Raw genomic sequence first — 16,278 nt, forward strand, 5'->3', positions numbered from 1 at the left:
CTTTTTTCTTTAGTATATGCGGAGTGGCAGGCCTGCGCGTTTGACTTTTGTTGACAAATTAGAAAGGTTATGTCAGAGAAAAGTCTAAAGAAGGTATTTTGTGGATTGTGAGTTTTTCTATTAATACAACAACATAATGTCATCTGAATCTGATTCCGAGATTGTTTGTAGGTCACCAAATATTGTCGACAAAGCTAATGAGGCGACAGATCACGTTGTGCCAGCAAAATCTAAAAAGTGATATGAACTAATCTATAAAAAATGCATGGACTGGAGATTAAAGAACAAAGTGAAATCGTTTTCTGGAAACAGTTTAAAGCATCGTCCTTATGGCCTATTTATTCAATATTGCGTATTTTGTTAATTATGATAATAAAATTGAATATATTTTTTCGTTAAAATGTGCTTTTTTGGTGGTCGTAGAAAAAGTATAGTACATAACTCGAATGCAAACGCCTATTCCGCATTCGTTAAATTACTGCAATTTTTGAACTCGTGCGTAATATGCTGTTTACTATTCTCGTTATGTAATATACTATTTTAAGTAAATGCGACTTATATTCAATCCTTTATGTCCTATTTTACCTCTTTAGGGGTACAATTTCCAAAAACGCAAGAACAAATACATGTTAAATTCTAACCAGAATCCTACATTTTTAATTTTTCATGGTTACTTTGAAAATGTATGACGGAAAGAAAATTAAGAATGTCATTCCCTATTTTACTCCCTTCGAGGATGAATTTCGAAAAATTTGGCCTTATTCCTTGTCTACATCATAAAGGAAATCTCTGTACAAAATTTTAGCTTTCTAGCTCCAAAGGTTTGGACCCTTGGCGTTGATGAGTCAGTGAGTCAATAAAAATATAAATTTCTCAAACGATGTTGCATTTCACAGCTTGTAGAATACGAAAGTAGAGGTTTTTCGTTTTCTATGTCTATAATTTGTCGTCTATCTGCAGATGCACAAATATCTGCGAAACTACCGAACAGATTACTTTTTTTTTATATATTATGCTATAAAATATAGATAATAAAAACGACAAAACGCTAACCAAAATTTAACTATGACCCCTACAAATTCATGACTTTACCTTGAAATATTATAAAATGTTTAAATTAAATAGTTTACAATTGTGTTAAACTTCATGTATACGGATAGTTTCAAAAAATTGGGTTTGCACATGATTACCATCGCTACACCTTATCACAGAGATTAATTAAGAAACATACTTCGTCAAAATTTTGGCTAAATACTAATCTGATTGCAGAATATTAATTAAAATTTATAGGTAATGTTAGATTAGTACACCCAAAAACGTAGAATAGGTTAAATTATTACGTACATTTTTAATGCAAATAGTAGCTATTTATGGTATAAGTGAATAAAAGTGAATTTTATCCAACGAAAAAACAGTCTGGCACACGAGGCGAAGCTGAGTGTGATAATGTTTTTGAGTGGATAAAATTCGTTTATTCACGTGTATCATACAAGATTTTTTCCAATTTCGCAAAATTTCTCAAAAAATTTATTGTTTAGGTAATCTATATACATAAATATTAATTGTACTATTACTAATATGATGAACATTTGAAGTTGCCTAAGCTGCCTGTACTTTCGTCACGGTCAAATTCAAACGATGCTCCTGGACTTTCACTAGGATTGTTTCACAGGAGGTGGACTATCAAGCGTGGCAAATTTTAGTTGAATATTCACACATACATAGCAACGAAAATTTCAGTGGTAGTGCGAATTTTTAATTTTTTTACTTTATTCGTGTTGTCAATGACAGTGTGAATAAAGTGTTGCCATAAACGTTTTATTCATCCTTACGATTAAACTATTGTTTTAATAGCGAAATTTGACATACAAAATGAGAATTTTATTAGTAGAAATCGGAAAAAAATATTTTTCATCCACCAAAACTGGTTTAAATAAAGTCGGAACTGTAAGCAATTTTTTGTACGTAACACGTAGACTAACACATTATTATCACACTCGAATGATTACGCCAGGCTTCGCTCTGAACAAACTTTACACTCGATGGTAACATTATTTTTATTTCCATTGTAAACATAAATAACAACTACAGATCTTTCTCATAAATTTGTTTAGATGCATTATTTAACGGAAAGTGTAAAACAACTGAGGTAGAGATCAAAATAGAACATTGTTTATGTTATTATAGGCTCCAGAACCGTGAAAGCAGTAAAGGTTTGAGTTCCTACTAAAAAATTCAATGGCCCTTTCTGTATTTAAATTCCACGAACTTTTATTACACGTTGATGGTATGACATAACATTCATGGTGTAGTTTTGAAATCGCAGTGCAGTAATATGTGGTTCAAAAAGTACACACAGATATTTTTGCAATGATTATGCTTGTCACTAAAATTAACTATACAAGTATATCGCTAGTTTGGTACTACTGAGAAGGTAAATTCATGAAATGACCGTAATGGTGATTAACCAGATAAAAAAAAAATACTTTAAAGAAGTTATTTCCTGGAGGAATTAGACACCTATTACAATTTGTCAGTGTGCAATAATTAGAAGTCGGTGCACATTTCCTGGAGCAATTGTACGGCTTCAACGTTTCACTACCACATATCGACTGTGTTTTTTTTTTCTGCCAAAACTGAAGAAAAGTGTATTTCTAGATCTAAAGCGCAACTTCAAACTTCCATTTATATACCGACAGAAAAAAGAAATTAACGATATAAACTGACAGAACCAACTCAAACTGACCAACGTCTTTTTCGTCAATTAGTTAAATTATATAGATCAAAAATTCTTTTTCACTGAAAGTAATGTATGTCAGACTATTGCAATCTCCATTAAAAGTTAAAAGAACTGTAATACAGACATTTAACATAATTTATCATTCTTTTGATCTATATTGTCGTGGCTATAACATACGTTACCTTGAACTGAATTTTTAGTTGTACTTTCATGGCATCGATATGTTCTATTTCTTAAAATTTACGAAACAGTAATATAATTACAAAAAATATAATACCGATGATTCAATTGCATGTCGGAGTTGAAACTCTTATTTTTTCCTTTTTAATAATTTTGTGATGTTAATCAAACTCTGGTTTCCAAAGTGTGTTCACGTAAGGTATAATAAACCTGAACATTTTGATCGTGATTGCAATCACACCCATTGTACTAATTTACTTGTCGAATTTAAAGTTCAAAATTTACCTTATAAATAAATATCACTTAACTTAATTTAAAAAACAATTACTTGAATAATTCAGAATCTCCAATTACCCCTCACAGTACGCGTATAAAATACATCACCTCTGGAGGTTTCGTGGTATATTACTGGACCAGTCTGGCAATAATTAATGAACTCGTGTTATATCGAAGAATAAATTCCCACCCGCCTCGGCAAAGTGTCTAACAACAAATAATAGCGCAGGTGTGCCCTCACGTAATTTGATTTTAACGAGAATTTAATTTAAGAAACTCAAAATAGATTTGCAATGCCGAAGTTTCGTTCAACGTCATCCTACATCCCGTGAACGAAGCGAGGGTCGAGTAAATTTTTTTCTTTCTTTCGATTTCGTGGGAGTCATTGTAAGGTTTCGATTTTAAGAAATGGGTTTGGAATTCACGTCAGATCCGATACGTACACTTAGCCCACTCGTCCAATAAAACAGGTAAAGGATGGCACTTTCGAGCAACAATGTGCAAGGCCATGATGGGAAAATGCAGAGCACCACTTCGTACAGAATGCGAACGATGCCGAGCATGTAAAATCAAAGGAAACTGGATGCCTGTACTCAAGTATTTTAATACTTGAGGAGATTCTCCGGAACAATGAGTGATGACACGGATGTACCAAAAATCAAAGATGGAGAAGAAAAGAAGAGGAACGAAACTCAATTAAGACGGAAATTTCCAGTCCTAATTAAGCGTCCGGGATAATAAATTAAATAAGAAGTTGTAGCGATGCGATATTATGATTAGAAATCTCTTGCGGTTAATTTATCAACACAACAAGGGAAAAGAAAAGAAAATAAAAACGAACACGGCACAAGTCCCCACCAGCAACTTTTAATTCCGGGCTTTGATTAAACCGTAAGCGTAAATAAGGGCCGCTGAACTTTTCATTTTAAATAACGTGCGCGCTTTATTTTCGTGTTTCCGAATTTACCGGTTGAGTTTCCATTCGCATTTATGGGCTCGCGGCGGAAGAAAGAATAGCTCCGAGGTGTTTTCATTATTCCATCTCGAAATTATCTTATTTCTTTAGGGTGTTTTTCGCGCGTCGCCCGCGACAAGAAAAAAACATAAATTGTCTCAAAAATGGGACGCCGTCTCCAGGCACTCGTAATGCGCAAAACCCGGCTAAATCCGAAAGAATACGAGTTTTATGAGAAACTTCGAAAAGTCGCCCTCCAATCAACAGACCATATACTGTTAAAACAAACGCCGTACCAAAGCACGGAAACTCAACAAGGTCAAACTACGCCGACAAGTCGCTATCAAATCCCTCCCAAGAGAAAATTAAATAATAAATCGTAAGCAGGCACTAATCGCGGCGTTCAGCTCGAGCTGGTAACAGTCACAAATGCCGCTGGGAAACTTAGGCAATATTTCTGGTAAAACACATTCAGGGGTATGAATTCTGACTGTATAACACGAATTACACAGGTTTCTGGTACATTTTCATACAAAATAGTTTTAAAAATCTTAAACTATGCTACACCGTCATTGCATTCATTGGTGTCTAAGTTTTTTCTGACAATTTGTTGCAAAATGTGTGCTTAACCTCATCTATTGTTAAAATATTAAACAGTATAATGACAGATATCATCATTTCTTTTCAAGCTCGGCAAATAATGATTGATGAACAGGATGGTTTTATCAAAAGGCGTTCATTAACAACAAATTTATTAGTATTTAATAATTATTATTCAAATAGTTTATAAACTAAATATCAAAAATATTGCGTAAACTCCACTTTTAATATGGCTAAAGTAATATCTCAGCAATGTGCTGTAATAAATGGTAGGTAAACCAAACTTAATCTGTGTGCTATGAGAAGTACCTCAAGGCTGACATCATGGTCTTATTTTATTTTTATTGTATTTTAATGATGTTCCAAATGTAATAAAAATTGTAAAATACTATTATTTGCTGATATCTTGAAACTATTTAAAAAATTGGTCGAATCTTATTTCGACAGAACTTTTCTCGCCCCTGAAGTACAATACAAAAAATTCAGATTTTTCGAAAAATTATAAGATTCGATTTTGCGAATGTTCTTTTCTTTTGATAATCCTTATAAGGTAAAAAGAAAGATATGCATGTAATGGCTAAAATAAGACAAAGACGGGAAAATGGAATGATTCGTTTTTGTTTTAATCAATGTAATAAACTGCCACATTTATTGATTTTTTGAGTCACCTGTATCAATTCTAGAAAATATGAATGGAATGATAAATTACAAGTACAGGCTCATATTTTCTACATTTTAGATAGGATTTGATTTATTCGGCAAAATTTTGAGTTGACGTCATAGATATTTTGAGAGGGGATAAACAAATTAATTTTCATTAACGATTTACCACCATTACTATAACCTTACAATGCTTGCAAGATTTTAGAGCATTCGGTTTTGCAGTTTCAATCTTAAACTATAAAATGTTATTACACAATTTTGACTTTTTTTCCAAAAATCTGGTGTCTAGGGTGAAAACGCAATAGAAATTCATATACCGCAAGTGCAGGAGTATTTTATTTTATATAATTAAAACAAAATTGCTATTGTAAATAGATAATTGGTGATGGGGATGATTCACCAAATTTTGGTTAGCGTTTTGCCATCTACACAATATTCCTACAATATTTGAGAACAATCGGTCCAACAGTTTCTGTCTAATAAAAATGGATACAGACAGCAGACAGTAGACATACGAAAACAGGAGAGCTACTTTTTCGTACTCTAGGGGTCATGAAACATCGAGAAAACCTAAAAGTAGCAATTCGTCCGATATACCCTATTACAATATCTCCTTTGCTTACCCCCAGGAAGTACCTAAAAATTCAAACGTTAACGAAAATAAACTTATTCAAGATGATCTTAACGCTGTACTAGAATAATCTGAAGTAAATATTTCCAACTGCTAGGTCTTCCAATTTTGTCGCTGGCTGAATGTTAGCAAATTCGATTATTTTATATCCGATAAAAAACTTTATAATGTAAAACCATTTTGTGATTTAAGGATTACTTTAGATCGTCAGTTATGATTTTCTTTCTATATTAATAGTATTACCTCTAAAGCCAATAAAATTGTGAACTTTGTTTTGAGATCTTGCTCCGAATTCACTAATATTATTTTTTCGACTTTTAATAATATCTACTTTTTAATTATTTGGTTACATAAAATTTATTACGCCTTTATTTGGTCTCCATTTAATTATATCGGGCGGGCAGCAAAATATGTAATCGAGGGATCCTTGGAATTAAATTTGTATGACTCTTTTCCTAAATGATATATGGGTCTAAAACTACATCATTGAAAAGTTTTTAACAAAATAAAAATCAAATCCCGATACATTTGTAAACCCAATATTTGAAACAGACACCCAAAAAGGCAAAAACTAAAATTTGCTGCACTTTAATTTTATTTATTTAATAAAATTAATTAATCATGCAATATTTTCGTTGTAGCTTCACATTTGTTTCATTTAAAATCGTATTAAAGACTCGATTACAAATTATGTTGCTCGCCCGACATTTACATTAAAACAATCGAAGATATTCAAAAAATGTATATAAAATTATTGTGTTTAAAATTTTACGTTTTCTATTCCAAGAAAATTGGAATTAGGACATTGTCGATTATCTTCCTAAAAATTTTAGGTGTAACCTATTTATTTCTGTATTTCAGACGTAAATAAACATTTATGTTTTCTTTTTGTAAAGTGGTAACGTGCTCACATTGTGTTTTCTTTAATCTGAATTAATCAACGTCTTCCATGTCAGGCGGAAGCCGTCTGCTCTGTTGTTAAAATCTGGATCGAAATTACGATTTGTCGTATACAAAGTTTGCACAAACAGCTTCAAGTGTCACAATGACTTATCGCATTTTTTTGTGTGATATTATTTACGAAATCGTAGCATGAGCTGAAGGATTTTGTGATTTTCTTTATTCGTTCTTTCTGTGAACTACCCAGTTACTACATAATAAAATTAACTTGATAATTCATTTTTAGCTTAACATATTGTTTAATTAATGTATTTTGTTTCCTAATACATCTATGATTAATGACTACCTAGTACTGTTGGTGGATGCACTTCATAAATAGTTTTGAATTTTGATTGTTCGCTGATTGCCTATTTAGTGCCAATTTTAATTACTTGCAGAAACTCATTCTGGGTTGTTTGACAACTTTCCGGCGTCCTAAGGCTATTCATTTAATTCAACTCACTCCACTGTTCCGAAATTGTTGTACTTTATATCACGTAAATCATAGCCAAAGCACAACATAAAGGTAGCTTATCCACTTTGTTTTATATCTGACAAGTAAACTGTCACATAAAGTTGGCCTCCGCTTGCGAATTTTGTGAAAAATTATACGTGGGCGCAGAAACCAACAGAAGTAGAAACCCATTTCTCAAAATATATGAAAAGTCGGGGTTCGATCAACCAACCGAATTCCATTAAAATGAAAACAAAAAAATATTACACTGGAAACAACAACACGTAGGATGGCGCTAGTGCCTAAGTTAGTGCTGGTAAAATTCAGACGTGGGTAACATTCCATATTCGAACACCCAAAAAAACATAAAATATTCCGGAAAAAATGTAACTTGTGGGCTAAAACGAATTAAATGGAGTACATTAATTTGACGGGCGATCCATCAAAAAACGAATCGTTCGGGCGATCGTGAAATTTTCATGACAACCCCCGCTCGTGTCGATCAAAATGCTCAAAACGCTCAGGGAAATGAAGACATTCATCAGTGCCGACTGTGATGCGAAAACTTCTGGGACTGCGTTATGCCGAACGCAAGAATGACATCATTTTTCTTCCACGATATTTTATATAAACACGAGTACATCCTCCGCGTTTTGGTTCAAGGACGGGGTAGCAAATTGCATTATCTTGTTGTTGTCGTTTATTCATCCCCAAAGACAACTAATTTCTTTCTTGAAAATTCAAATCTGATTTATCACAGGATAAAAGCGCCGGCGGTACATAAAACGTTATGGATATTGATATGGGCGATGATAAAAGTTTTATTAAATAGCTACCGATCGGTCTTTTATTGCAAAGAAAAATTGAAAAATCGTTGGACTTGCCCGACACAAATTTAATCTTTCGCGAGTTACGGCTGTTGTAACTTTTCGGAGGAAAAAAAATGTTTTAAGGCAGCGAGTGATAAAAGCCAACACTTTCCGACAAAGTTGAAACATTAGGCTTGTGTTGCGAACTCTTCGATATCTCGCCGTAACTAAACGGGCAGAATGTTTTAACTTGGAGTTGAACAAAAGACCGCCAGTTTACGAAAATATTCAGACTTTGAAGATAAAACTTTTTTATTGCATTAAAAGTAGAACGTAATCCGAGATAAGGCCGAGTGTTTTGCGCCCCGAGTACGAACGAGACAAATTAAAAAAAAATTAACCACACAACTCTATTTGAGTTTAAAAAGCAACTTGATTATGAATAAATGGATTTCTTGGTAGAAAAGCTGACGAGGTCGACTTACCGCCCGAGATGGAAATTTATACGCGAACAATAAAAACCGCGTCGAGGGAACCAAAGTAACACTAGGACTGGACACAAAACGAATAAAATTCCAAACTGTCTCATCAATCATGTCACACTTCGACTTCTTGGAGACTTTTCGAAAGTTGCCAAAGCAGGGAAAACTCTTGTTAACCACTGACAGCTCAAATGTACTAACCTACCCCGATGCGTTTTTCTTCACTACTTGTTTATCGAGGTCCAACTGACCCCACATACGTATTACAACAAAATACACTGTTTATGTGAGATTTCATGGTAATGCATGAACGGCTTACCTTATCTTACGTAAATAACGCCATTTTTCCTCTTTTCTCACCGTTTGTTCAAGCAAAATCAATAAGTTACATACACACGCACCCAACAAACGCGATTTTTGCACTCTAGATTATTACCAGCCGTGCGTTTACAAACAAAATGATTCAGGGCCCTGCGCTACCCTTGGCTTAAGACTGTTGCTACGCTAAAATCGGCACCTCCACACGAATAACTGCTGTTTTATTATACATCGTTTCTTGAGTTTTTAATGATTTTGAACAACTTTAGAAAAATCTTTTTCCCTTATGGAAATCCTATTTCATCCTTTGTCTTTCAGGATTAAGAAATTGTTGTTGCAAAATATCATTCAATTTTCTACATAGTCGTTACAAGACACCGTTTTGTCACTGACTCTTACAGAATTTCATATTTGGTTCATTGTAGCAGCAGCCTTAAGTAAGCTTAAAGTGGTATCCCATTAGCCTCAAAATGATTCCGCGTTGTAGCATACAGTGCAAGCTGCCAACAAAGTATGAACAAACAATATTGTTAAGGAAAATATATTCCTCGGTACAAAGTAATATACTGTAACGATTAAAAAGTAATCAAATTATTTGCAACAGTAACACTTTCTGTAGTTCCTGAAAAATACAAAAGGATTAAACAAATCAGATCAACGGATAATAAAAGACCAAGCGAAGCATTAAATGTTAACTGTTTGTTCGCAGACGTGAGGTGCAAGTTCTGTTGTTTTATTAACCGCAGTGGTAAACTCTTACCGAGGCTAAATCCAAGTCAAACCGTTTTTGATCGCATGGTATTAGTCACAGCCACTCTAATGTTATTAATTTTAATTATGTACAAAATCCCATTTTCATCATCTAATAATATGACAGCGCCAAATCGCTCTGATTCGAGACAGTCTCGCGCCAACACTAAATTATTCCATCCTCCCTTCAAACTTTAAGTCTTGGGGAATTATTCCCTTTATTCCGGTTAAAATGCCACAGTATGAGAGGATCAAAGGGGGCAAACGTTACGAATCCACTTAAGCATGACCGAACTCTATACAATTGTGGTATAATAAGATCGATCTGTAAGTGGAAAATATCAGTATTACAAATTCACAAGTCGGAATCCCACTGCGTTAATAATACAGGGTAGTATGCAATAAGGGTCACGTGACTTCTTTTCTTCGAACGCTGTGGAGGAACAAGGAGTGAGGTTGGCATCGATTATACCCGAGACACGTCTGCCTACCTACTGATTAATTCACAAACAACGTAAATATATACTTAGGTCAAATTTATGCCTTGGCGAGTTGGGTCAAATCGAAAGGTCGCAGAATTCATTAAAAAGTACTGTGGTTCACTAATTAAAAAAAGTTGGAAAAAGTTGGTTGATGGAATGGATCTGAGAGGGTTGAACAGTCCGTCTTTATCGTTAGGAGCATGTATAGCTGGCCCCTTCCAGTATTTTAATTTAGGAAAAAACGAAACTCCACAGCAATTAACGCGAACTTTCCGGTATATACAGCAGATGATTTTTTTATTACATTATATTATATTTATTTCAATATTACCGAGGGTTTATTATTCGCCGCCTCAGCTGATGAATTAAATACATTATGATTTCAAATACAAACAAATTCTAATCAATTATCGCGTTTCCAGGTAAAATGAATTATTTCTCAAGAAATAAAGGCAGCAACTCCTAACTCGTTATTACTTACTTACTAACTAGAATGGAACGTTACATAATAAACATATTTCGCACGGGTTGGAAATTGTCGAGATTTGTCGAGAGCGAAACACTTTTACGACAGTTTTTGTACACTACTATGATGCTCATTCCATAGCATTCAATATTATAGTCATAAACTATTTAGTTATCAAGCAAAGTAGTATCGTCTGAATTACCCATATCTTGACTAATAAAGCCATTAAATTTAAATTCCCTCAAATTTTAATAACACGCACATGCGTGTCCAAAAGGTATGTCTGTAAACGCTCCCCAATGTTTTTTTAACTTCACGTTTTAGCCATTTCGTGCGTCAAGGTCACGTCCTTAAATGTAAACATATTTTCTCCTATGTGCAAAAATTCATTTACATGCAATGTGCAAGGACCTTCGAGATTCTAAAGTTTTAAATTCTAAAACCACGTGGAACGTACAATGGTGTTATGTTTACACACAGTGTGTTCATTCGGAGTAGGAAATAGTGTATTGTGAAACGGCACTAACATATTTCGCACGAGTATGAAAATTGGGTCGAAGGCAAATGCCACAATTACACAAGTGAACAACGTTACCGATATTGTGCTTGTGCGTCTCGACTACAAAATGTTGAATACTTAACCCACGAGTCGCAAGTTGCATCCACAATAAACTTTTAAATGGGAAAGTTATGTTTTAAATTCATTATTTTAATGCTCTTGCTGTATATAAATGTTTAGAATCTTCTTCCATATGCTCCCAAATAAGCCCCAAGATGTTCCTAAAGTGAGAGAAATCGTAAAAGTCGCTTTGGAACGTAAATGGAGAACATTTCAAAATAATGGAGCTATATTTTCTGGAAATTTTATGTGTTACCTTTTCTGCGATTATCACCTAAATGAAGTGAAACTTGGCGAATTTAACTGGAAGCAACATCAAAAGCATCCTCTCAAAGCACCGCCGTGTCGTGTAAAAATTCAGACTTGATGTACCTATGACGTCATCAGTTAGCACAAACTCTCATTGGCAGCATTTTACCTGGAGTTCATTTCAGTTTAGCGATAGTCGTTCGTTCAAAAGTCAACGAAAGAAAGGAAGGAGTATGTACAGATAGTGTGATTTATCTTTTCTGGCTTAAACACAATGTTGGCATCTTCTCGACCAGAAAACAATTAAATTAATATCACAAGTTGCTTAAAAGGCGTGTACAAATTTACAATAGCAATAATTTTGATCGATTATATTGAAAATATGTCAAAAATATATTGAGTAAAAGCGACTTGTTCACATGTGTCGAATTGGAGATGAGCCATGTGTTCCATGTGGTGAACATCTCCTCTGCTCAATATGTTGCTGATAATAATATAATTTTTATTAATTTCGTAAATCACCATCATTTCATTGGGGCCTAATTTATCTTCCGGGTTGCTGGGAAAACTTGGCAGGCTCGATCCTGAAGTGTAAACAACTTTATTGCCAAGTTTTCTAAGAACTTTTCGTTTCGTTACTGAATGGATGTTGTTAAGATCAAAATTGGTCTTACCACCTTTTATGAAAGTACAATATTCAAAGATCAATTTCTTAATTATGTAAATTTATTATTCATGTTCCAAAATTTTCCTCGAACGAATCGCATGAGAAAGAAATAATGAGCTGCGCATTGCTGTTCTTTAAATGCCCGTTGAATTGAAAACGGCCTGTTCACACGGACATCTATTACGTTCCTTCAATGAGTTATTCTGTAATTTTTTTGCCTCAAAAAAAATTAAAGTTTGTGAAACTGTAACCCTCATGGAGTAAGCAAACTTGATCTTGCTCTTCACTCAAGTAGAAGGGAAAGGTGTAAATGTCAGTCAATGTTCGGGTAGTTTTTTTTACAATAGTTCGAAAATATTGAACTTATTAGACAGAGTATCTCAAAAAATAATATCTCGAGAGATTTATTTTACAATAAAACATTTGTTTTCACCAAGACTTTGGTGAAATTCTCCCAAAAAAATTAATAAACAACCTTTTTAAGAATTCGTCTTGAAATATAAATATGTCTGTATAAATTCTAAAACAATTCGGACAAATATGAAAATATTCAATTTGTTTTCAATAAACTTGATGAATTTTAAAGTTTAAACAATTTCAGAAATGATGGTATCCAACCGTTGAGCAAAAAATTCCGAAAATCATTTTTAACAAAGCGTACAATCGGATTAAGCTGTCATTAAACCCCGGTGAACTATAAAACGTTGCGTTCAACTTTAAAATGTTTTTGCTGAAATTGCAAACTGGCCATATTCTAACAGCAGGTAATGAAGCGATGGTCAAAGTGTTATTCGTCTCTACATTAGACGTTATTCGACCAAATGCGATTTGATTACCCAATTTCTCTTTACTAGCACCACATAAACGTCCTTTGAGATCCATAAAACACGTTTTTTTTATTGTGCAAACTTTGTTAATTTATCGGATGCTGCACTTGATGAGCAAAAAGTATGGATCAAAGGTAAAACGCTCCCGGTTATTCCAATAAAAGAAATTTTTGTTCAAACGAAAATAAATCACAGCTGAAGGAAAGCTCGTTTGGAGGTTAAAAAAACAAAATTATATGGCAGTAACGACAGGGAAAACTTTGTAAAAAAATTTCAAATGCAGCCATTACTTACTACAAACTGGTAAACTGCTCACCTGTGTCTGCGGTGAGGAAACTTCGTACTATCTGAAACAAAAGCAAAAAGTACGTGTTATACAACTCTCACGTATCTCGTACAATGAAGGGTGAAATTACATAAATTTCGTGACCGCGAGCAGAATATTCATATTTTTTTCTGTACCTAACCTACGGATGTTTCGGTTATTTTTCACAAGTTTACATTGTTTTAGCGGCGGTGACCGTTTTTGTTCGAGTTGATTAAAACCGTGTAAAACCTGCAAGAGACAGGGAGATTTATCTGCGAATGCCGGCAGCTGTGTGGGCGTCACTATTTCCACTCGTGCTACACACAGACACCTTTTCCCTACGTTCCAACACTTTTTCTTTTAAAAGACCGTTTCCTAGGTCGCCACGATTCGCATTGATTATTATGAACGAAAAAGATCCGCACAAATTAGCGCCCTTTGTTTTTCGACTCGGTTCTTCTCAGAAACTTCCCTCCAACTAATTCCGATTTCGATGCTTTATACGTTGAGTTGCACAGTTGGCGTTAACCTCACTTTATTTTCGGCTTTTATCTCGATTCTTTTTATTTGGGGGGAGTTTTTACTCGGCGGTTCGACAACAGGAAAGGCGCGTGTGAACGAAAAAGAGTCACAAGAAACGCCACCCCGGAGTATTTAGTTCAGACCAGCAGTATTTGGGAGAAGAACACAATTTATTGCCCTAACAACTAGTAAATTCAGCTCCCTTTGAACGATCCAAAATGCCAAATGAATAATTAAATTCATTTTCAAAAATTAGTGTAGAGTTATTTGGACCGAACTTCCCTCACCCCTGAAACAGTCCAACAAATCCTTTTTTGAGAATTATAAGATTTTATTTTAGGAACTACGACTTTGTAGGCGGATTTATAAACCACAAGTATAGAAGTACATTATTTTATAAAATTTAAGTAGCATGAACCATACATAGTTTTAAGGTGACGTTCAAAATGTTGCTGAGGTGATCAAACAAATTGTAGTGCAAATATCTACACGGTATTCCTAAAATACTCATCAAATTCGGCAACAATCAGTCCAGTAGTTTTGCAGGTTATCCGCCTAATAAAAATATCAAGACAGATAACATACGATAGACAGACATGCGGAAATCTGAGACTTATTTTTCATACACTTTGTGTCACGAAAGGTCGGAAAAACACGAAAGTAGTCGTTCAACGGATCGGTCCATCACACTACTTCAGAGCTTCGAGGAAAGGAAACGCTCCAGAAAAAGAAGGTACTTTAAATATTCTTCTTCTTCTCTTCATAAACTAAGGGTCAACTAAGGGTCTTGTACCTCTCGATGCCGAGTTATATCGGAGTTTTCCGACAAATTCTTCTACATTTTCTCCCATTTCTATCGTTCGCCAAAGCTTTCGCTCGTTTCATCTTGTTCCTCTTTTCTTTGTTCTCATCCGTGTTTCTTCCATCCACGCTCTTCTTGGTCTACCTCTCCCGCTTCCAATTGGGAAGAAAAGGAAATTTCCTCCGCTTCAAATATTTGTGTAACAAATTTTTTATCGCCTCTTTTTATTACACGGCCGAAACATCCAAGTTGGGCTTGCGGTATGATTACCTCCACCGTTAACTTTTCTCTGAATGTATGGTTTCTGATTTTCTTATTGCTTTACCTTTCTGAAAGAATTTTTCATACAACGGCAATTCAAAGACAGAGAATTTCCTTCAACATGGATCCGGTAAAGCTTGAAGGAAAAGTTAGGGGCGGTGAATTCGAAAAAGTTTATAAGGATTCTATTCCAAAAGACCCAGAAAAATTTCAAAGGCGGGACTGAAATTAGAATTTCAAGAAAGGATTGTGTGAGTAAACGTTACTCTGGTGGAATGAGGTAGTGCGTAACCTAGCATATCAAAGTAATGTTGCACACAACTTTCCATAAAATTTTGGAACGCTTTGGACTTTAAAGTTACATTCTAAAAGAATTCCATTTGAGGAGAACAGCGAGCAAAATATTTGAAGCTGAATTTAGTTCTATTCGAAAGGAAATTTACTGAAGGAACTTTAAATAGGACACTACATCACCTTTGTGGTTTGAATCGTCATTGGTTCGCATTTCCATTCCCACATCGGATCGAAAATCGGTTTATTCACGATTTCAGTTTATAGGTGCCAACATATCCGTATCTAAGTCTTGAACCTCTGTAATGAGTTTTTTATCAGTGTTCCTCTTATCTATTGTTATCACAATTTTGCTTTTTTGGTATTATTTAAAGTCTCCTCTAGGTATTTTCTACCCTGAATCTGTTTGGTTCTTCAATGAGCTGTATTTAATGTTCTTTCCTATACATAACTTTTCAGTAAAGTTTACCTACTGTATATAAATAAGCTCACCTACAAAAGAAGTTAAACACCGGAGCAGCGACGGAGAAAATAATTTAACGCTGAAATATGTTAGGAGCGTCTCCAAAATTATTACGTCCACCAAATCATTTTAAAAGAACAACAACAACATAAGATGAGGTGACATAAACTCTCTCGAAGCACCCTCAAGAAGCCTGTCGGAAGGCGACAAAGTTCAACCTTTTTATTGTGGCGTTTCGAAACGTCAATCGCTATTTAAATTTTTCAGACTTCTATTGTAGTGGATTTTGTGGTATGTTTTTGTGAAACAGGAAAGACTGACCGAAGGAACTCCAAACATCTTGGCTGCGTAATGGCTTTAACTTCAAAAGAAGTCCATGAAAAATGTATGAGGAGACTAAGCAGAGGCATTACAATGTTTATTAAGACATAATTTTATTTCATCTTTTAAAGAAAATTCACGGGGTAGTCGTAACACGCTGTATCATATAATTACTGCAGGGAATTACTCCACACCAAGACGTCC

General features: G+C 34.5%; 1 protein-coding gene across 6 annotated transcripts in view; it reads right to left on the reverse strand.

The window, feature by feature from the left end:
* LOC135125903 (complexin) overlaps positions 1–16,278 on the reverse strand; it is a 256,204-nt gene that overhangs the window by 99,898 nt on the left and 140,028 nt on the right. For 3 of the 6 annotated variants that reach the window (XM_064051656.1, XM_064051653.1, XM_064051654.1), the window contains exon 3: positions 13,424–13,454. The exons of 2 other annotated variants lie outside the window; for them this stretch is intronic. The gene's annotated coding sequence lies outside the window, so the exon portion shown is untranslated. Of the gene's footprint in view, positions 1–8,930; positions 8,975–13,423; positions 13,455–16,278 lie in introns of those variants that run through there. One more of the 6 variants, XM_064051659.1, reaches the window with a different exon arrangement.

Source organism: Zophobas morio, unplaced genomic scaffold (assembly GCF_036711695.1).
Source record: "Zophobas morio isolate AGI-343-1 ecotype UQ-CSIRO unplaced genomic scaffold, CSIRO_AGI_Zmor_V1 ptg000009l, whole genome shotgun sequence".
In the NCBI taxonomy this organism is placed as follows: Eukaryota; Metazoa; Arthropoda; class Insecta; order Coleoptera; family Tenebrionidae; genus Zophobas; species Zophobas morio.